This window comes from Sinocyclocheilus anshuiensis, unplaced genomic scaffold (assembly GCF_001515605.1).
Source record: "Sinocyclocheilus anshuiensis isolate Anshui unplaced genomic scaffold, SAMN03320099.WGS_v1.1 scaffold140, whole genome shotgun sequence".
Classification (NCBI taxonomy): Eukaryota; Metazoa; Chordata; class Actinopteri; order Cypriniformes; family Cyprinidae; genus Sinocyclocheilus; species Sinocyclocheilus anshuiensis.
In genome coordinates this window covers 1374473-1397736 of record NW_015554147.1, presented here as the reverse complement: position 1 = coordinate 1397736, position 23264 = coordinate 1374473, and the positions used below count along the sequence as shown (strand labels likewise).

The 23264-nt window shown below is 39.4% G+C and overlaps 1 pseudogene; it reads left to right on the top strand.

Moving 5' to 3' along the window:
• Positions 1–19443: 19443 nt before the first annotated feature.
• LOC107670644 (peroxisomal membrane protein PEX16-like) overlaps positions 19444–23264 on the top strand; it is a 9490-nt pseudogene continuing 5669 nt past the window's right edge.

The window sequence follows — 23264 nt, the reverse complement described above, 5'->3', positions numbered from 1 at the left end:
TCTATGCAATTGCACATATTGCTGTAAACTTGGGATTTCACATTTTCATTCTCTTAAACTAATTTCCTCACTTTCTCTCTTTCTGCAACTTGTATGAATGCGTGTGTTCATGTGTTAGATTAGTTATATGTCTTACATTTATCCAATAAAGCCTTATTTATATTGAAAAGATAAGTATCTTGTGTTTTGTGCTTACAAGTTAATGTCTTAAACTGCCGATCTTGTTACTGTGCTAATTAATAGTGTTTTCACTATATTTTGGATATTAATATCCATTGCAGAGTTGATGTTATACGGCTCGTTCAATGAATCGCTGGCCGTCTCAGTGATCAGCCATAAAACAGTGATTCTGTCCAAATTCCCTTTAAAATCTTAAATGATTCCCTTTGAGCTAAATTGACCTGTTTCCCTTACATGATGATGATAAAACTATAATAACACTGCTTTAAATTGAGTGTCTTTGAAGGTTTGATGCCACTAACATTGCAAATCCAGCTATTTTTTTTTCTCAGAAACTTTTGTATCAACCAGTGTTGTTATATTGGCTTTTGACAATATAATAATAACCAAAAATACTCTTTAAATATAGTCAGTGTTGTGTCATATTCATTAATTTTGCAAAATTGCACAAAATACTCAAACAAACAATTCAAATGTTAATTTAAACAATAAACATGCATCATCAATTAACACGTAAAAAAGTTAACAAAATTAAATTAAATTAAAAAAAAGAAAAATTGTTGACGAACATTTGGTCAGTAATTTCATTGACAAGATTAACACTGATATCAACCCAGTACCTTCTAAACATCACTTTGTTTCCAGAATTTGTTTAATCCCAACAAAAAGCAGAAGCTGTATAAATCCAGCCAATAACATTGGAACTGACTATTTTAGGCAGCGCTTGCCATTTTTGTGCACAATATGCATTAGACAGTCAGAGAACAGACTGTGAAGCCACCCATATGAGATTACAATTACTCTAGGGATGGAGGGCTGGAAGTGTTGTCCGTTTACAGCAAGGCTAATTAGCGATCACAGTCTTGGACCTGTGAGGATGTTGATAAGGTTCTAGCAGTTCAGATTCAACACAATATTCTAAAGTGAAATCAGGTGTTGTTAAACGACCTTCTACGTGTGATACCCATATCTCACCGCTCCTTCTCTTTCCCTACTGTTGTCTATTCACTGACTGAAGATGAAACATTTGACGTGCCACGGTCAGCCCCACGGTCCCAGAGCAGCGGCCTGAAGTGAAAAGGGAATTCCCTGTGCTGTGCTCAGAATTGCTGACAGATGTAGAGCCGCACTGACAATGCAGGTGTAAGATGGGCCAGACAATTGGCTGATGCACTCTGAGGGCTCTCACAGTGTCACAGACGTTTTTACTCAAGTGACTCGTTCTTAAAATATCTTTGCTGAGGAATACAGTTCGGCCAGAGAGGAATTATTTGTCTCTGTCTTTTCTATTGTTAGTCGTCTACGAGAACAAAAGCCCTATACAACACTTCTGTGGATTTTAGTGTAATAGTGTATAGTTAAGCACTACCTCAGTGTGGCCTACGGGGTGCTTCCCACTTCTCCAGTATTTACAGTCCATCCAAGAGCTGTTTTACAGCTTCTGTAATACAATCGCATTGATTCATGGACACCCTCCCAAAAGAGGCGTATTACACAATTACAGTGGCCCGTAGCTCATCGATCTCCCCTCTCCAATGACAGCAGGTCAGAGAAGGAGAGCTGCCTTTATAGTTCACATCACTGAGATAGGTGACACTTCACAGGATTACTACTGACCCTATCTGAGGTCATGGCTTATACAGCTCGAGCAGTGGACAAAAGCAGGCTGGTGTAGATGGTACAGCAAATGAATGCAAACCGATGGCCATTAAGAGTGAATGCTTATCATTTAAAGCCGTGTGATAGGAGGAAATGTCAGGGCTGTGTTGGTTAGATCCAACCCAAAATAAACACATCCAATCCATCTAATCAAATCCTTCAGGCTTATTTGAAAACTACATGGTGGGAGCAGGGTTGGAACTAAACTCTGCAGGGCTGCGGCCCTCCAGAAACTGAGTTTGACACCCCTGCCCAGGAGTATGCAAAGAAAAGACTGTGATATTTGGTTACAATCTGATTTGAATTAGGAAATCGAATTTGGATGTGGCTCACTTCTAACTCATGAGTGTAAATTTGAATTGAATTAGCCACACCCAACAGGACATTGAATTAAAATTTAAATAACAGGAAGAGAGATTTATTGTATCTATCCATCTATCCAACAATATCCATCAATCCATCCTTATTTCCAACCTTGTCAGTCTTGTGTCTTGTGATTCCCTCCCTCTTATGCCCATATTTGGTCATTTTCATGTCCTTGTTTAGTTTAATTAAGATTCCGTTCAGCTGTGTTCTATTAATTACCCTTGTATTTAAGTTCCTGCCTGTTCAGTTCCCCTTTGGTCTGGTCTACTCGTTGCGTTCCTTGTGTTCCTGTGTGTCTCAGCCCTGCCTTGTCTTGCCTCTGTTGGGATGGATTAAAGCCTGTTTATTTGAGTTATTCCTCGTCTCTGTGTTCCTTGTTCCTCCCCGCTGTGTGCACCGTGACAGAAGACCAGAGAAAAACTGTGAGCGGCGCCAATTATCCCCGTTTTGTTTTCTGTTTGTGAAAGTTTTTTTGTTTTTCTGTTTTTCCCCCGCAGCATTGGAAGTCGCTGCTTGTCTTTCCGCCCTAGCCCGCGGAGATTTAGCGTGGGAGTTCGGCGGGATCTCCGCGAGCACTACAAGTTCGCCAGCCGCTACGAAGTCAAGCCCGCCGGCCGCGGCTCTCTCCAGCCCGCCGGCTGCGGCTCACTCAAGCCTGCCGGCCAATCCTCAGTCAACTTTGCTGGCCATTCGTCTGTCAAGTTCGCCGGCTGTGGCTCACTCAAGCCTGCCGGCCGATCCTCAGTCAACTTTGCTGGCCGTTCGTCTGTCAAGCCCACCGGCTGCGGCTTACTCAAGCCTGCTGGTCGCTCCAAGGTCAAGTTCGTCGGCCGTTCCAGAGTCAAGTTTGCGGGCTGCCGCTCAACCAAGCCGACCGGCCGCTCCGAAGTCAAGCCAACCGGTCGATCCGACGTCAAGCCCGCCGTCTGTGTCTCCAGGGAGGGCCTCTAGACCCGAGATTCTCCCCAAGGATTTTTTTGGGGGGGCTATATGGCTCGGGCCGTCGAGGCCGGGCCGAAGGATGAGGCCAAGGCCACGGAGGCCGCCTTGCCATGGCCTCCAGAGCTCCCAGCTCCGCCATGGCCTCCTGAGCTCCCTGCTCTGCCATGGCGCCCCATACTGCCTGATCCACCATGGCGCCCCAAACTGCCTGATCCGCCATGGGTCCCGGATCGTGTCCCGCTCTGGAGGTCTGCCGTCCCGTGTCTGTCCTGAGGGGCCTCCAGAGCTCCCACCCCCCTCCCCCCTCCCCGTTGGATCTTAGGAGGCGCGTGGATGCACCTTCCGGGAGGGTGGAGTAATGTCAGTCTTGTGTCTTGTGTCTTGTCTTAGAAATTTGATCGCATATCTGCTGCCACTGCCAGATAAAAAACCGACGACAGCTGTGGTTAAACGCGATAAATCGCGATTCTTGCCTCTGTTGGGATGGATTCAAGCCTGTTTATTTGAGTTATTCCTCGTCTCTGTGTTACTTGTTCCTTCCCGCTGTGTGCACCATGACAAACCTATAGCCATCCATCCATTCTTCTATCTATCTATCTATCTACCTATTCATTTTTATATCCGTCTATCCATATATCCATCTATCATTCATCCATCTTTTTATCCATCCTTATATCATCCATCTATCCTTAAATCCATCCATATATCCACACATCCATCCTTACATGATCCATCATCAACTATAATCAACTATTTATCCATCCATCCAATAAAAAATAAGTTTGAGTCTAATCTAAGAAGAAACCAATTTTGTTGCTACTAAAAAAACTAACTAAAACTGAACATTTTGGAGGGTAAAGCATCTGTATATTGTTGCAATGCAGCACGGATATTGCACATTACTAAATTTAAATAATTCTAAATTTAAAGAAGTTTTGAACAATTTACACAGAAATGTGTTCAAATTTACAATAAATGCATTCAAATTTACAATAAATTTACAATAGTAACTTTGAAATGCATTTAAATTTAATGCCTCAAATTTGGCACATTTGCGGACAATCCTATATCACATCAGCATCACTCGTTCATGTTGTCAAAAATGGCCAACTCATTTAGAATGAATTACTTTCAGCAGCTTCAAACCACTGTATATGTGAAAGCCCCTTAAGTAACACAATGGATTTTTATGAAACACTTGCCGAGTCCTTGCATGGCTGCTTACGACATTTCTTCTGACAACACAGAAATCAGCTATTTTCAAACTTATGTAAATAGAAAAGCCCAAAATGGCTCTTTTCTCACCCGAGAAATGAGAATATGACAGCATCTGACTAAACCGTGACAATTCGCCTCCACCCGAAGCATAGAAACAGAAGGTCTTCAATATGCTCTGTGCAAAGGAGACAAAAAGACACAGTGTCACACAGCATGACGGCTGCCACAAACCTAGACAACAGTTCAGTTTGCTTCCATCCCTGTGAAATAGAGAACAAAACAACCTGAAGACAACAACCAGAACGGTCCTGTCATTTACTGGATCGAGTCAAGGTTCTGGGTGAAGTTTGTGATTGATGAAAACATCTCCACAGCTTCTGTCAGCGAACAAACGGCTGACAAACACGGCTCCAGAACCTGTAACACACAAACATAAAGATGCAAAACCTGCCACAAACATTAAAAAAAATCCAGCAGTTGCATGTCTCAGAGCTCTGTGTAACTGTGGAATTTTAATATGAAGGATGAATTAATATACTTCTCACACAGCCTAGGCCAGGAAAGCATGTGCTGTCAATTCCTCTTTTTACATTTTCCCACAATTCATGAATAACACAAACTCCTTCATCAGCCATTCTCTCACGTATACCCTTGATTACGGTCTTTCTCACTTCTACTGAGTAAAGGCCTGAGTAAATTGTCAGCCTTAATACCTTAATCTCTGTCGCACTATGGAACATGCAGACAGTAAATGGAGTGATTTGCCCGGCTCTTAAACTTACAGCACTTTTAAATGAACTGTAATCCCTTTAGTTCAAACTTACACCTGCGACAAGTTCTTGGGCTGGACACTGGGTTGAAACAGGGTCTTTGGCAAAATAAAGAGGATAGACTTCCAATTATATTAGTCCAGTTGATCTGAAGATATCTGTTTTGAATTTGAATTTTGTAATGAATGGGCCACTTCTTTATTATTAAATGCAGATACAGTTATTAAAGGGATAGTTCACCCAAAAATGAAATTCTGTCATTAATTACTCACCCTCATGTCGATCCAACACCGTAAGACCTTTGTTCGTCTGAAAACATGTTTTGGAAAATACATATTTCATATAATATTTGAAAATAGTAATAGTATAATAGTGTGTGCAAAGTTATATCCAATCTTTCAACTCATGTTATGACCGTGTAAATCTAGTAATTGTTTGCATGAAGCAAACTCTGTCCAAAGGAATTATGTTGGTATAGTCCCAACTCAAACATTTGATTTAGACAAATTACATCTCATATAATAAACATATTCCTTTAATGAAGGTCCAACTCTTCAAAAAAGGTGAATGTTGCTAATTTGTCATAAATTAACTGTGAAACAAAACAAATAGAGATTCTTGAAAAATGAGAGCACTGTGGTTTCAATAATGGCATAACAGCAGCATCAACAGGTAGTTATAATTTTCAGAAAAGGTTGTTTCATCACTCTGAAGTATCCATGCACTGAAGTAGTTTCTATAATGCAGAGGCCATACTAGCTGTTATCTACCCGGGTAATTATCCCAAAAGTAATAATGTTATCAAGGTGTTGAGAGCCACCCGTCAAAATGATTTATATGGGCCACCGTTCTTATTCTTCCTCCGCTTATTTTATCACACACTTCAGAAATCACACACACACACTCACACATAAAGGCTTTTACAGACTATTCTGCCCTGCTGGACACTTAAATTCATCAAATTGCCGAGATGGGCCATTTTCCTTCTGAGGCCCGTTGTTAATCATCCAAACATTGCAGTCTCGGATGTCAGGATGCAAGTTTGGCCTTTGCATCACAGACTGTCTCTCATGTTTGTTTAAATCAGATATCCTGAGGAGTCTGAATTTTACTGGGTTTAGAACTGTAATGAAACTTGTAAGAAACTTGAAATTTTTTGCACTGCTACCAAAACATGTCTTTGCCTATTCTCTGTTTTGATGTATCAACTCCTTCAACATTTTCAATAAAAACTCAACTTATTACATGGCACACAATGAACACTTGTTAATACGAAAGAGTCTGGGGCCTCATTTTCAATCGTCCTACATTTGATCTTACGATCATTTTTCAATTGTGCGTACAAGTGATTCAGAGAACGAACATACACAGAAAACACGTGCATAACGCCTCTCTTTCAGAAGTGAAATTTAGAAATAGCAAGTGATCTTGAAATTGTGCGCAGCTGAATGGTTTCACATCTCTGCATTGTAAATGCCGCCTGTCATTAACGTATAAAGAGCACCAGTCAACGTCCAAATCCTTTAGTTGAGAATGGCGACCTACAAAATAATTGCTTACATTTCCAACTCTTTACCATGTTTTCACTTCATTGCATTGTTATAATTCGTAAAAGTTGTACCCGCCAACTGGCGACTGACACTGTTACATGGACTCGCCAACGCTGATTTTTACATGCATTTGGCGCTTGGCAAGTGTTACTTTTAGGCTCTGCCCTTAAGTAATACGATGCATTTTTATGAAACACTTGCTGAGTCCTCGCACGGCTGCTTACGGCATTTCTTCTGACAACACAGAAATCAGCTATTTTCAAACGTATGTAAATAGAAAAGCCCAAAATGGCTCTTTCCTCACCCAAGAGATGAGAATATGACAGCATCTGACTAAACCGTGACAATTCGCCTCCACCCGAAGCATAGAAACAGAAGGTCTTCAATATGCTCTGTGCAAAGGAGACAAAAAGACACAGTGTCACACAGCATGACGGCTGCCACAAACCTAGACAACAGTTCAGTTTGCTTCCATCCCTGTGAAATAGAGAACAAAACAACCTGAAGACAACAACCAGAACGGTCCTGTCATTTACTGGATCGAGTCAAGGTTCTGGGTGAAGTTTGTGATTGATGAAAACATCTCCACAGCTTCTGTCAGCGAACAAACGGCTGACAAACACGGCTCCAGAACCTGTAACACACAAACATAAAGATGCAAAACCTGCCACAAACATAAAAAAAAATCCAGCAGTTGCATGTCTCAGAGCTCTGTGTAACTGTGGAATTTTAATATGAAGGATGAATTAATATACTTCTCACACAGCCTAGGCCAGGAAAGCATGTGCTGTCAATTCCTCTTTTTACATTTTCCCACAATTCATGAATAACACAAACTCCTTCATCAGCCATTCTCTCACGTATACCCTTGATTACGGTCTTTCTCACTTCTACTGAGTAAAGGCCTGAGTAAATTGTCAGCCTTAATACCTTAATCTCTGTCGCACTATGGAACATGCAGACAGTAAATGGAGTGATTTGCCCGGCTCTTAAACTTACAGCACTTTTAAATGAACTGTAATCCCTTTAGTTCAAACTTACACCTGCGACAAGTTCTTGGGCTGGACACTGGGTTGAAACAGGGTCTTTGGCAAAATAAAGAGGATAGACTTCCAATTATATTAGTCCAGTTGATCTGAAGATATCTGTTTTGAATTTGAATTTTGTAATGAATGGGCCACTTCTTTATTATTAAATGCAGATACAGTTATTAAAGGGATAGTTCACCCAAAAATGAAATTCTGTCATTAATTACTCACCCTCATGTCGATCCAACACCGTAAGACCTTTGTTCGTCTGAAAACATGTTTTGGAAAATACATATTTCATATAATATTTGAAAATAGTAATAGTATAATAGTGTGTGCAAAGTTATATCCAATCTTTCAACTCATGTTATGACCGTGTAAATCTAGTAATTGTTTGCATGAAGCAAACTCTGTCCAAAGGAATTATGTTGGTATAGTCCCAACTCAAACATTTGATTTAGACAAATTACATCTCATATAATAAACATATTCCTTTAATGAAGGTCCAACTCTTCAAAAAAGGTGAATGTTGCTAATTTGTCATAAATTAACTGAATTAATAATTGAAACAAAACAAATAGAGATTCTTGAAAAATGAGAGCACTGTGGTTTCAATAATGGCATAACAGCAGCATCAACAGGTAGTTATAATTTTCAGAAAAGGTTGTTTCATCACTCTGAAGTATCCATGCACTGAAGTAGTTTCTATAATGCAGAGGCCATACTAGCTGTTATCTACCCGGGTAATTATCCCAAAAGTAATAATGTTATCAAGGTGTTGAGAGCCACCCGTCAAAATGATTTATATGGGCCACCGTTCTTATTCTTCCTCCGCTTATTTTATCACACACTTCAGAAATCACACACACACACTCACACATAAAGGCTTTTACAGACTATTCTGCCCTGCTGGACACTTAAATTCATCAAATTGCCGAGATGGGCCATTTTCCTTCTGAGGCCCGTTGTTAATCATCCAAACATTGCAGTCTCGGATGTCAGGATGCAAGTTTGGCCTTTGCATCACAGACTGTCTCTCATGTTTGTTTAAATCAGATATCCTGAGGAGTCTGAATTTTACTGGGTTTAGAACTGTAATGAAACTTGTAAGAAACTTGAAATTTTTTGCACTGCTACCAAAACATGTCTTTGCCTATTCTCTGTTTTGATGTATCAACTCCTTCAACATTTTCAATAAAAACTCAACTTATTACATGGCACACAATGAACACTTGTTAATACGAAAGAGTCTGGGGCCTCATTTTCAATCGTCCTACATTTGATCTTACGATCATTTTTCAATTGTGCGTACAAGTGATTCAGAGAACGAACATACACAGAAAACACGTGCATAACGCCTCTCTTTCAGAAGTGAAATTTAGAAATAGCAAGTGATCTTGAAATTGTGCGCAGCTGAATGGTTTCACATCTCTGCATTGTAAATGCCGCCTGTCATTAACGTATAAAGAGCACCAGTCAACGTCCAAATCCTTTAGTTGAGAATGGCGACCTACAAAATAATTGCTTACATTTCCAACTCTTTACCACAAAGAAAAGTTTGTACATCCATAGAAATGTACATGCCTTATTAGTGGCTGTTTCCATGGGCACTATACCTAAGCTGCCTACCATATTTGAACGGTCAAAGCCAGTCTGTGAACATTTGACAGCAAGTTGATTGTGCGTCTGTAACTGTAGCTACGCATGTATGAATATCTATATCTGCAATAGTCTTCAAATGATTTGCTAAAATAACACAGTACAAGAAGAAGCCATTGGCTAAAACGACATTAAAAAGTTACCTAAAAATTAAACGATTTCCAGCACAGCTAATGGCTCATGTTTCAATTTTATGGCTGTACCTTTATTAAACACTGCAGTCTGCTAGAATCCCTCCTGTCAGCCAATCAGCTGATTGGCCAGAACAGGCGTCTCTGTCTTCGTTTAAATTAAACAGACACCTGCGGGGAAAGTTGTGCCTTGCATCAGCTCCTCTACGGCCTGCCAACATTGTGGTGTCCGGGCCCATCTCCATCCTCCTTGGCCCAGGTGTGTGTGCGAGCTGCCTTCATTACACCAAGATTGGCCAGGTGGATGTGTGCACGCGTGATTTCATTACCGTGAGATTGCTTTCTGAAACCCACACACACAGACACGGCAGACAGAAAAGGGATAAGAAGGGAAGCGCACAGCTGTGGTTGTCCCCACGATCTGACGTGCTTTTCCATCTCTATTTCTATTGCGAAAGAGATGCAGGAGAAAACCAACACAGACGACTATCTGCATGAGAAATGAGACAGCGAGGAGAGAGAGCAGAACAAACAGCTAACAAAGACCCTCGGATTGGTGGTCAGCTAGTCTCGCGTAGCCAGACCTTCAGACTGACGGCTGAAGGTCTGGAATCCATGGCAGCTTTCTTTGGCCAAGGCACGCCCATGAGGACGTTTGACCGACATGTCAAACAACCAATCACAGTTCGTTTCGTTCAGCGGCACGTTTCGGGGTGTGGAAATGTCGCCACAATAACAGAACGGTGTGTAAAACTCCCGGACGTATTTTAAAGATGCTGTGCCTCGAACTTTAAATATTTCACATACTTTTGAGAATCCAGCATTTAGTTGATCCTGATAAGCACTCGTCGTCACAGTTGTAAACACGACGGCTTTCTTCTTTCGTGAGCGGGTTTGGCACCACGGTATCTTTGTTTCCAGGCAGAACGTTAAAGAACGCGACACACACATCTCATGGAAATCCTGTATAATTCAACCAATCCGATGACGACTTCGAAACTTCTGAAGTGTTTCCACTTTTGTGTGCCGTATGCATCAGACGTTCAGCCAACGGTCCGTGGGCATGACGTCTGAGGCTGAGACAAGTGGTCAGCTGACCAGTATTGAACTAAGATGCTTTGAAATTGATTTTGAAATGCAGGAAAAGGTACTTACGCTGCTCTTATATATTACTGGGTTTTTCTCAATACATTAATTAAAAGAGAGGTAATTTTAACATAAACATTTTATCATTTTTATAATAATAATTTTAATAATAAAATAATAATTTTATAGTAATTTGTAATACATTTTTTAAAGGTTTGCAATTAGCATCTCCCTGTTTATTACCATTACATTTTAATGGCTTACAACTGCAAAAATATTTTTTTACTAATAAATAAACAATAAATCCGCACACACATCACATGGACTTTGTTTTAAGTTTGCACCATCTTCCCTTAGTTAATTTCTTGTCATGGTTGTTTATTTGTGTCATTCTGTTCAGCTGTGCACACCTCATTAACTTCAATATTTAAGTTCATGCCTTTAATGGTATTTAATATGGCTTTAATATTGTTTGTGACTACGCTTTGGCTGGATGCTGTTCGCTCTGCTTGGATCATATAGTGGATTTGTTATACTATCCTAATTATGTAAATACATGATATGTAAATTAATTTATAAGGCAGGGCTGAACTACAAAGTGCCTTAGGGTACCACTAAGGTATAGTAGCAATTTAATAAAAAAGAAAAAGAAAGGATACTTTTGCTGTAATCACACGTTTCAGATTGTGATTTGGATTGTAACAATTTAAGAATCTTCCAATGAAAACCATGTCATTGTTGCCCGATAGCCTTATACTGGTGCAGACTCAGTGTCTGTGTTTTGGCCCTGTTACTTTGTACCTGAGGTGAAAAATATACCTAACAAACAGAATGAAATTTTCAGGCACAAATGATGCCATTTCTTCACAATGACCCTATTACAGAAAGAAAGGGAGAACAGTTTCATTGCAGACACACATATTCTGTGTTGTTTTGCCCAAAAACATTGCCCCATTGATTCTGCTGTCTAGAGGTGCATTTAAAAATAGACCAAAATAGTCTGTTTTGTGGTTAATATTTGATCACTCCACTGATGAATTGTTCACAAAAGAGGCATATACAAATTAAGTCTCCTGTCAATCAGTGGGCTTCCTGGTGGGATGGGCGGCATCCTCTTTAAAGTCACGCTACAAAAGCTTCAGCGTCCTCAGCTGCCAGCTGTAGATCACATGTAAACAATATGGCTGTCGGGACTCCATGGATGCCTCTGGAAATTTACACACCACCATAGCCACATTTTATGAGAGCTTTATAACAGTTTATATTTATATATATATTTATATTTATGTTTATAACAGTCATGAGTCCAGGCCCTGCGTTTCTCCCTCTCACCACCAGAGGTCGCCATCTCCGGTCCTCCCGGACTCCATTCCCCAAACTGGGGAACCTGTCACTTATTACACCCTATTTATACTAGACTATTACACTATTACAGATTATGTATACACCTCACTCCCACCACTCTGCCTAGCTGAATTGTAATTATAATTGTAGTTATTTGTTGTGTGTAGGTTGATGCAAGCACGTTGGTTGTCGAATTTGTATCCCTCACCTGATCCTGTTTTGTTTATCCATTCTGATCTGTTTTTTTGTTTCTTTTTGTCTGCCTTTCTGAACAATAAATCTCATTTCACCTGCATTTGGACCCAGACCCCGTTTTTCCACGGTGCTCCCTTACCGCACCATGACAGAATTCAGCCAGCAAACATGTGTCCAGCAGGGAAGTTCCTCAACATCCGCCAGGGAGACCGGAGCATTGAGGATTATGCCAGGGACTTCGTTGGAGTGGCTCTCCGGTTGGCTACGGAGAAGACCTGCCTCATGGTCTTTTTCAGGGGAGGCCTAGCCGAGCCCTTCAAGTCCCTTATGCCTTACTGGCACCCCGAGGAGTCACTGGAGGAATATGTCAATTGGGCTCTGTACTTGAGAGGCTCATCCTTCTCTGCGGAGCCCGCTCACAGTTCTCTCGAAGCGACGATCCAGGAGACTTCAGAGGTCTTGTCAGCTGTTCCCAGAACCTCATGCCCGTTCCTGGGCCGTCCTGGGCTGATACGCAGTGTGCAGGATCCTCCGCTGAGGTCGGTGCGAGCAGCGGTGCCCGCTCACAAAGCTCCGGAAGCGGCGGTGTCCGCTCACAGTTCCCCTGAGGCAGTGGTGTCCGCTCACAGTTCCCCCGAGGCGGCGGTGTCCACTCACAAAGCTCCAGAAGCGGCGGTGTCCGCTCACAAATCTCTCGAGGTGGCGGTGTCCGCTCACAAAGCTCCAGAAGCGGCGGTGTCCGCTAACAAATCTCTCGAGGCGGCGGTGTCCGCTCACAGCTCTCCCGAGGCGGCGGTGTCCTCTCACAGTTCCCCCGAGAAGGCGGTGTCCGCTCACAAAGCTCCAGAAGCGGCGGTGTCCGCTCACTGTTCCCCCGAGGCTGATGTTCCCTCCAAGGTGGCGGGGCTTGCTTCTGGCCTTCCCGAAGCGGCGGAGCCCACTGATATTTCCTCTGAGGTGGTGGGGCTCGCTTCTGGCCTTCCCGAAGCGAAGCAGGCTGCTAGTACTCTCTCCGAGGCGGCGGAGCTCGCTTCAGGCCTTCCCGAAGCGGCGGAGCCTGCTGATGTTCCCCCCTTACCGCACCGTGACAAGTTCCTCTGAGAGTGATGTTTCAATTCATTTTTTTTTATAATCCACTGGATGTATTTATGCATCCAAAATGATTCATATGAACCTCTCTCTAGTTTATCTAGGGTACATGCACCTTGACTCTGTCACAGCTCAAAATGAAAAACCACCACAAGCTGTAAGTGTATAACTTTGACAGTCAGTGACTGAGGACGTCTCATAGAAAAGACAGTGTGCAATACAGAACTACAGCTACGAAAGCATGTCACTTTTTACCAAATATTCTTCTTCAGGACACTGGCTCAGGGACAGAAGTTAACTTTTATGTTAAGGGCCAATATTTTTTACCTTTATAAGAGCAATTTTTTATAATTACCTTATTAAATTTATCTGTGTTGTCTTTTGTTAAATGCTTAAATTTTACCAATTAATCCAATCAATCAGAATACTTTAGACTGCATTAGTTAATTAGTTATCTAATTATTAATTAAGTTATTAAAGAGAGAGAGAGATTAAGCATGTGTGAATTACCTGAGTCTGTGCATCTCTCAACAGTGTTCAGCAGTACTCAGTCTCTTCTAATTGTGAAACTGTAAGTTAATCTGCTTCAAGAACAGTGCTGTATTACCTGTCTCGAGAGAAATGTCAACTTTTAAGTTGCTAAACTATTTTACTGATAAAATCATCACAGCAGCGCTAACAACATACTTTTTGCGCGTCTATGTTTCCGTCTGTACTAGTGTGTGTCCGTAATGTGTCTGTGTGCGTTTGTAAGGGAGAGAAAGCTGGATATGTGCTTTCCATATATAATAAAACGTAATTTTGTGGCAAAAACATGGAAGAAATTTGTGGGTTTTATCGTATTGATTACTATATTTATTTGCTTGGTCAGTGTTGTTGTGGGTTTTGGCTATTTTGCTGTTTTAGGCTGTAAGGACTTCATTTACTGAAATCATTAGTTATTTTAGTAATTATTTGATTATTGAAACTGAGAATAAATTATATACAGAAAGCGAGCAAAGAATGTTCCCCATCACGGAAGCGGTCCATGACTTCAGTCTAGCACGAGTTGCAAAAATTCCCCTTATAAAAAAGAATGGATGATGGAAGAAAGAATTTGCGAGAGTGCACATTCAGTTAGTGAGCATTTGCAGTAAACAAAACTAATCTAAATGCCTCTGATTGGCAATTACATTTATAAGCTCAACCGAAATGTCTGTGACTGGTTATAATGTTAAACACTGTAAAAAACACATAAAATGAAATCTGATGCAATATGAGCTGATCTAAATGTAATGCCACAGTCACTTTTCATTCACTTTCACATTTCACTTCAATTGCGACAGGCGTAATAGATTGTTGAATTGTGCAGAGGTATTATTTGGACCATTATCTTGAATATGGGGTGCATTTTTGTTCATTTTCGCTGCGTTTTTCTTAACTTCTGACACTGCACTGGCTTCATAGGGCTAGTTTTGCTTGAGGATATCAATCAAATTGAATATCAATGAAATTAGCAGCACGTTTGTTTTAATGAGGAAAGCTCCTCCGAATGGTTTGTCTGTGTGTTAAAGCAGGAGATAAATATTGGGACACTGATTTCCACTCCATTTTTTTTTTATTTCTGCTTTTAGCTAATCGGTTGACAGTTCTCAAAGATCAATGCAAAACCATGAAGATGGCAAAGAAGCATGAGATTAAAGTAAAGAACCACACTGACATTTTCTGAAGAAATCATAAGCCCACACCAAAACAGAAGAGATCCAGGGAAGCACTTAGTGGAGAAAGGGATGTCTAATCTACACTCGTTCCCTTCATAAGCATCACTCATGTCTGACGAATGACCCTCAGCGGAGCGCCGGTGGGACAGAGATGTTATCAAACTGCTGTGCTAAATCATGAACACCATCCTTCAAAATCTTCAGACCACAGGCTATCGGGAGCTCCAGGGGAAAAGCCCTGGCTTCATGGCACTCACTATTTTAGATAAGAAAACTGCTGTGCTAAATCATGAACACCATCCTTCAAAATCTTCAGACCACAGGCTAACGGGAGCTCCAGGGGGAAAGCCCTAGCTTCATGGCACTCACTATTTTAGATAAGAAAAATTAGATTTTTGACCCCTCTAATTTTCAAGGGAAGCATCTATTAAAGTGTATTCTTTCCCTCCTAGAGGTAATGATGAACCTGGCCCTTTCATCTGATCTAAAGATAGACTGTAGCCATTTATTTCAACAGAGAATCAGACAGCTTTTAGATTTAAATCCAGTCTTTTCATTTGAAAATCTGCAGCCAGGTCATTCAGTGACATTTCAAGAGGTCGTATCACATATTTTAATTTCTAACTTCTAATAAATGTTCTTTTTGGACTTTAAAATAAGTTTTGAGTTCTGATCAAGTGGTTTAAGTTAATGTAAGTTTAGTTTAGATTTAGTTTTTAGGGATGCACAATATTAAAATTCTAACAGAAACTGAAAAGCTGACAATTATTCTCATGGTCTGGATGAGACAATTTCATATAAATTCAATACTATTTTGTAATAAATATAAAATAATTTTGAAAAAAATATTAAAACACTAAAAACTAAAATCAATCATTCAAATGCTGAATTTAGACAATCATATGAATCATGTAACAATCATGAATTTAGGCACCACTAAATTATATGAAAATTTGACATTTATTTTAATATTTACTAAAGAAATGTATTACTGTTTTAGTAAAGGTAAGCAAATAGAAATGTAAAAAAAGAGAAGACGAGGAAGAAATGAGCATGCACAATTAAATGCACAATACTGACTGAAACTGATTAAAAAAAAAATGTAATACTAGGTATGGTACTAATATATAATTTATACATGTTTTTCTGAAAAGATCGAGGATTTCAAATTGTATTCCTCATGATATGACCTTTTTTAAAGTAAACATGAAACCAAATTCAACCATTTTTCTTTCTTTACACATGGCCTTATTGTCTATTCATTGATTCATGATGCACGTTATTCAAAAATAAATAATTTTTTGAAATCGAAACATGCTCAGGCTCTGAAATGACATTATTTTCAGTTGACGTAAGTCACCTAAGTGAAAACAAACATGTAAACTGTAGCTGTGGTTAGATTTTTACAATGACATTGTAAATTCATGAAACAAAAAACACATCCTGATAAAGACCTGCTCAAGCACTTAGAATGCCATCTTCATTCTCTCAGTATGCATGAGGGATATAACAGAGGGATCAAATGCTAAATTTAATCTGTAGTTTTGATTAAGACTGAATTAATCATCGCAGGAGAGTGGTGAACCGTGTGCCAATCAAATTCAAATTCCACCAAGAAGACTTAAGACTTATTATTTTAAAAACACACTCTGAACTCTATCTTAGAGGTTTAAAAGAGAAAGAAAAAAAGAGAGCCTGCCTAAGTAAACAACAATATCATCAATGTACATGTGCAAAGTGAATCAACTCCCTCTAACGGCGTCCTGTCACATCACGTTATTTCCCATAATGCCTTCAATATATTGTCAACACTCCTAATTAGCCCTGTGATTCAGAAACATGGTTCAAGAATCTGTTAAAGGATAAAGAATCTTGTCCTTTAGTAAATATCGCTTCAAATTATTTTTACACACAGTGACCTAATAAACATGATTTCACCCACAGATTAAGGTTCTTTCAGTGTGTGTGTGTGTGTGTGTGTGTGTGTGTGTGTGTGCATTTATTTGATGAAAATATAGAAAATACAGTAACAACAGTAATATCGTGAAATATTATTACAATTAAAAAGAACTGTATTCTATTTAGATGTGTATTTTAAAAAAGTTAATTTATTCTTGTGATGCAAAGCTGAATTTTCCAGTCTTCGTGATTAGTACTGAAACTCGCAGAACAGTCATGCATTAGCAACGTAAACAGTAAAGGGCTCAGTACACACCCTTGTGGTGATCCTGTGCTCACTGTAGTCATCTTAGATGTTGTGTTGCCCAATCGGACTTTCTGCCGTCTCTCAGTCAAAAAGTCCAGAATCCATCTGCATATGCCAGGATCCACACCCAGCAACAACAACTTTTCAATAAGCTGTTGTGGCAAGATTGTATTAAACGCAGAGCTGAAATCAATTAACAAGATTCTGGCATAAGTATTCCTATTTTCCAGATGTGTCAGAGTGAGGTGGAGCAGAGTGGATAGGGCATCCTCCGTAGACCGGTTTGCTTTATATGCAAATTATAATGGGTCTAAACTAGTTGGGAGGCATGACTTCATATGATTCATGACAAGCTGCTCAAAACATTTCATAGCTATCGGGGTCAACATAATAGGGTTCTTTCAAAAGCATAAAAATATCTTAATTATTCCCAACCTTTGACAGTAGTCTATTCTGTAAACATTAAGTCACTGTATAGAAAATACCTTTGATTTTTTATTTTCAAAGAAAAATTCTAAATATTTGTTGTTGTTCCACTGACAAAACAACAGTTTAAAATGACAAGATGGATTGGAAATAATTGCAAAACATTCATGTTTGAAAAAGTCATATTTCATGTCTATCCCTTTAACAATTTGCACATTAATATATCATGAGGGATATAACTGTGGAAGAGAAATATGCCTTCAACATTCCCTTTAAAATATGTTACCAGAATTCAATTCAATATATATTATGATTTATGTCAAGTCAGGGGGTAATGCAGATTTTATCTATTCAAAACTAATCCATGCCTAAATGAGATGAGGTTTCGTTCTCTCTCACAATATCAAATGCCTAATCCACTCTTCTGATGTTATCTTCTTTCATCCATCAGCTGATCTAGTGGTCTTCATGCCTATATCTACTCTGCCCATCTCTAGATGCCCAGCAATGCCAGCTAGGCCTGCTTTCTGTTGTTCTGCCAATAAACACAGGCCACACTCTGGTGATGCTTGGACTTACTTGTGAGTCTTTGCAACATCTAGTGTTCAGTTATTAACATAAAGTGAGAAATGGATCATTAACCTTTTAAAGACATGAAAGTGGATTGCTTCTATAAACGCATATGCTCAGTTAATTCCAGTTCATTTGAAAGCGCTGATGATGGTTGTGGGCTATATTCAATTTTTGGGTCATGCATCTAGAGGTTTTCTAATCCCTGTCTGCGCTGTTGACCCATTGAAGAGGTTTTAGAAGATTACCGATTCAAAGAGAGAACATGTTCAGACAAGTATACTTAGTGAACCCTGCACAGTAAACACTGTAAAACGAACTGCTGTACTCTTAAAAATAGCATGTGATATAGTGTGTATTATGAAATGCTAAACATTTCCATTCAAAATGATAGTACTCAGTACTATATTAATGATAGTACTCAGTGTGGTATGCTCTGTTGTCGCAAAAGGCCATTATTATTTTCACCAACAAAAAATGGTTTTAAGTCAGTTATTTCTATCTTTTGCTGTAGTGTGTTGTGGGGACATAAGGTAGGGAATACCAGGCGCACACATCCTTCCCGCATTCCCATCAAGGGTGCAAAACTGTCTAGGAATTTTAATGGCTATTTTTCCTGCTGCTCCAGAGTGATTCCAGTTAATTCCAGTTCATTTGAAAGCGCTGATGATGGTTGTGGGCTATATTCAATTTTTGGGTCATGCATCTAGAGGTTTTCTAATCCCTGTCTGCGCTGTTGACCCATTGAAGAGGTTTTAGAAGATTACCGATTCAAAGAGAGAACATGTTCAGACAAGTATACTTAGTGAACCCTGCACAGTAAACACTGTAAAACGAACTGCTGTACTCTTAAAAATAGCATGTGATATAGTGTGTATTATGAAATGCTAAACATTTCCATTCAAAATGATAGTACTCAGTACTATATTAATGATAGTACTCAGTGTGGTATGCTCTGTTGTCAGCATATTTTTGTAGCAGATCATAAGGATCATGCATATTCTGAACACAGCAATTGTTCCTAAAAATTACAAAAATAAATAAATAAATTCTACAAAAATAATGTGGTCCAGGACCGAGCTTGGGCACCCCTGCCTTACACGGTTCAGGTTATTGGCATTGATTTAAAGTGTTCCTGCCATCTGACTATCTGCTATTGAGAATGCCAGCAGACACCGTTCTCCGGGTATACAGACATACTTAAGCACACTAACTTCTGTTCATCTTCAATAAAATGCTTTGTTTGGATGTATTACAAACGCAAACGAACATGGAATTTAAGCAGGTTACTGCGACTTTAAATGGCGCGCGCGCTCGCCGTACAGGAAGTGGCGTCAGAGGAAGACGCCTGCATACGCGGAAGTGTCGTTCTCCGTGTGTTTCCTGCGATGTGTTGTGTGTGATTGGGAATTTATTGATTTGGCTGTGATGTCGGTGCTCTACATGGATAAATTAAGTCGTATTTATGAGCGTTATCAGGAGTATGTGAGGTCGAACCCGGCAGCCGCGTCTCATCTGGAGAGCGCAGTTCGCGCGCTGAGCTACCTGATTGCAGGTGAGAGAGTCTGCGTGTCAAAGTGAAAGTAAACATAATCGCTCACGTCTTATACAACAGTGTCGTGTAAGAGTAAAGCTAGATGTATGTTTATTCAGTATGCAAATTTCTGTATTATTTTGTTATCTTTTGTATCTGGTTACTTGTTTTCTTCCAACAACATCAATATCAAATGTATGCGGGAGGTGGATTTTGCATGCATTATTTTTGCTGTTTACATAAATACATTTCTACAAGTACAAATATTTCATGTAGCCTAATTAACATGGCATTATAACGCAGAAAATGTTGTTTCAGTAATTTAGAGATTTAGATTTAGCATGCCACATGGCTGTCACTATTTGACTTGTCATGCCAACCCGTTTATTGTGCAATGAGTTCTTTATTAGTTTGGACTAGGGATATGCCGGAATCAAATTCTCATGTTGCGATTAATTGCTAATGCGTTTATCACGGTATACGGTATTATCATGCGCACGCGTCTTTCACGCAGCATACAGCGGTGTTGTGCATTTTGACCAGTTGATGGGAAAAGTATTCTTAAAATGCATTCAAAATTTTGAATAATTTGTAATATATAATTATTCACGGTATTTAGAAGTGCTCACGATAACAATATCGTGCATATTCATTACCGTGATATATCGCATTACCGAATACCGGCACAAGTCTAGTTTGGACACGCGTACTCATTTTTATAGCTACTATGTTCACATTTTAGAAAAAAAGTCATCAAAACTTCTAAATAACTAAAAATGAAGTATTGAAACTTTACACTCACTAGTCATTGCACTAATCACGCTCTTTCAGCTAATTAGGTGTCAAGAGCAATACATATATAGCCCCCCAAAAAAATAAAAAATAATGCAAGAAAGGTCTTCACTTTAAAAAAGTATTTATTGAATACTTTTTTTTTTTAGGGATGTAATGATTCACTCAACTCACGATTCGATTCACGTTGTGACAGTAAGTTCCTCTCAGACATGCATTCATATAAACTCCTACACCTAAATGAATCGCGATTTGTTTAGAATCTCGACTGATTTGAATCGTCACATATTTTAATCGATTTTCAACCGGCTCGTGGTTAATCGTTACATCCCTACTTTTTTTTAAATTTATCACTTTTTTATTTATTTTTTATTTATATTATTCTTTTTTTTTTTTTTATCTGTGCACTGACTAAAAAAGCAAATCTATTTAAATCTTTTTATATTTAAGCTCTTCAAAGTAACCACCCTTTAGTTTATAGCTCTAGATGCATAGGTTTTGGGTGAAATTTTACTCTCTTGTACTAACTAACTAGGAACTTTGAAGCTTTCATCATTTTGATATTATATAAAGTTATGAGTTCTCTCATTACAGGTCGCTTCTCAGACTCTCATGAAATCTCAGAGTTGGGTAGGATTCACTGCTTTATATCATCTTCTTTTGTATTAATGTTGATCTAAGAGCATGTTTCTTTATGAATTCTGCTGTGAATTATGTGTTTCTCACTTTGATTTGCAGTCTACTCCGCATCTAACCTTCTAGTGCTGCTGAACGATGGTATCTTGAGGAAGAATCTCTCTCGGACATTGCCTATGGTAATGCATGTCCCTTAAAGGGGTTGTATTATAAATAGGGCTGGGTATCGAGTTCGATACTTTTTAGGCACTGACCGAATTGCCTCGATACCATCGAGTATCGAAAAACGTCTTGTCGTTCGGTACCAAATTTTGATACCTAATGCCGAGTTCACACTGCACGATATTAGCCTGATTTTTCACTCGCCGACAGGTTTTGTGAAATCGTCGACAATAGGTATCGGTATCGGTATCGATATTGAACATTTTTGAACGATACCCAGCCCTAATTATAAATTATAACAATTTTTAATCTTATACTATTAGTAAATGCTTTTTTGTTTCATTTTCCACCTTATGCTCTTGTGCCTTTAGGAAGCACTATCTTCACTCACACAAAAAATAAAACAATACACCTAGTATTATATCATGCAAACAATTAGTCAGACTAAAATGATCAGGGACTTAGTTAAAAGTAAACTTCAACCACTCTTTGACATCAGAAAACTTCCTTTTAAAATGCTCTTTAAACTAGAGAGTTCTGACAGTTCTACCAAGTTTTGAGTTCTGACAGTTACATTATGTTTTCATGCTACGTCAAGCTCTTTTATCTATTAAAAGATCCAGGAAACTTAGATTTTTCCATGAAATTACCCATTCTTTCTCTTTTTATTCCCTACTTTATCATCACACTTGCATAAGGACTGATGCATGTGCAGTTGGCATGGCAACCACCATAAAATTATCTATGAAGGAGAGTTTTCGATTTGTGAAACAATAGAAACAGCACAGTCTGTTTCTGCTTCAAGAGAGAAGATTCAAAGTTGTTGCAAGCTTAATGTGTTCAAAGTCACAGCCTGCTGCTTTCGTTGACTGCACATTGTCAAAAAAATGTATTTTGTCCCAACTCTGTCACTGTTCTGCTGCAATAGACTTGTTGTTATCCACCTTTTTGTCCCGCTGATGGCAGCCTGGTATTGCTCAAAACGGCTTTGAAATGGGCAGTATGTGAAAAATACATCTGACCCCTGCAAACAAACACACTACATTTTTGGGAGCAAGCACAGTTTACAAAGCTCCTTCAATGTTTTTTCCCTTTATGTTTGTGCTCGAGAGACAAATGTATCTTTACTTTCAAAACGGCTTAGCCATGGGGACAGGAAGAATTTACAGTTTGCATTTACAGCTTTGGGCATTTGAGCCATGACCTTAATGGACCTCCTCAGAGGCTGCTTGACTTTATATTGAGTGATAGTTCAACTAGTCTCCAGCCAGAATAAACGGCATAAAGTCTAGTCCTCATTGAAGCTTATTCTAGCCAAGAACTGCCATTTAGACTAAAATAGACCATCTGATTGACATATAAACGGCCCAGTCACAGTCTATATTAGGGATGTCCCGATCAGGTTTTTTGTGTCCCTGATCCAATCTGTGTCATTGAAAATTGAGTATCTGCCGATACCAATCCGATACTTGTATTTTCCTAGTGCTTGGTGCACACATTAAATACAGACTATGTGGTCACAATTATGAATATGGGACTACTGATATAAACTTGTATTTTATATGTACAATAAGCAGAATAATTGCAACTTAAAGGGAAAAAAAGTGGAGATAAGGTTAGAAAGCATGAAGCTCACGGTGTCAAAATGCCAGTCTGTCAGTCAAGTCCAAAGCAAGACGCCACCCACAGCAATGCTTTGACAACGACGTCTCTGATAGTCTGACGGCAGATAAAAGTAAACTGTAAATAAATGACTTTTGAGTGATTCTTTTGATGTGCATCAAATACGTTAAACACAGAAGCTGGAAAGTGTGTGTGACGCGCTAGAACAGACCTCATCGGTTCTCGTATGTCACGCAAGCACATTTGAAATCTTCTATTCCTTTTAATGGTGGTTGGCAAACTCACTTGAAGGTCCATACCGCCACCTATTGCACGACATCGGCATGACAGCTGACGCAATATAAGGATCGGGCTTAGGAGAGCCGATACCGTTGAGTTAAAAAAATGCTTAATCAGCC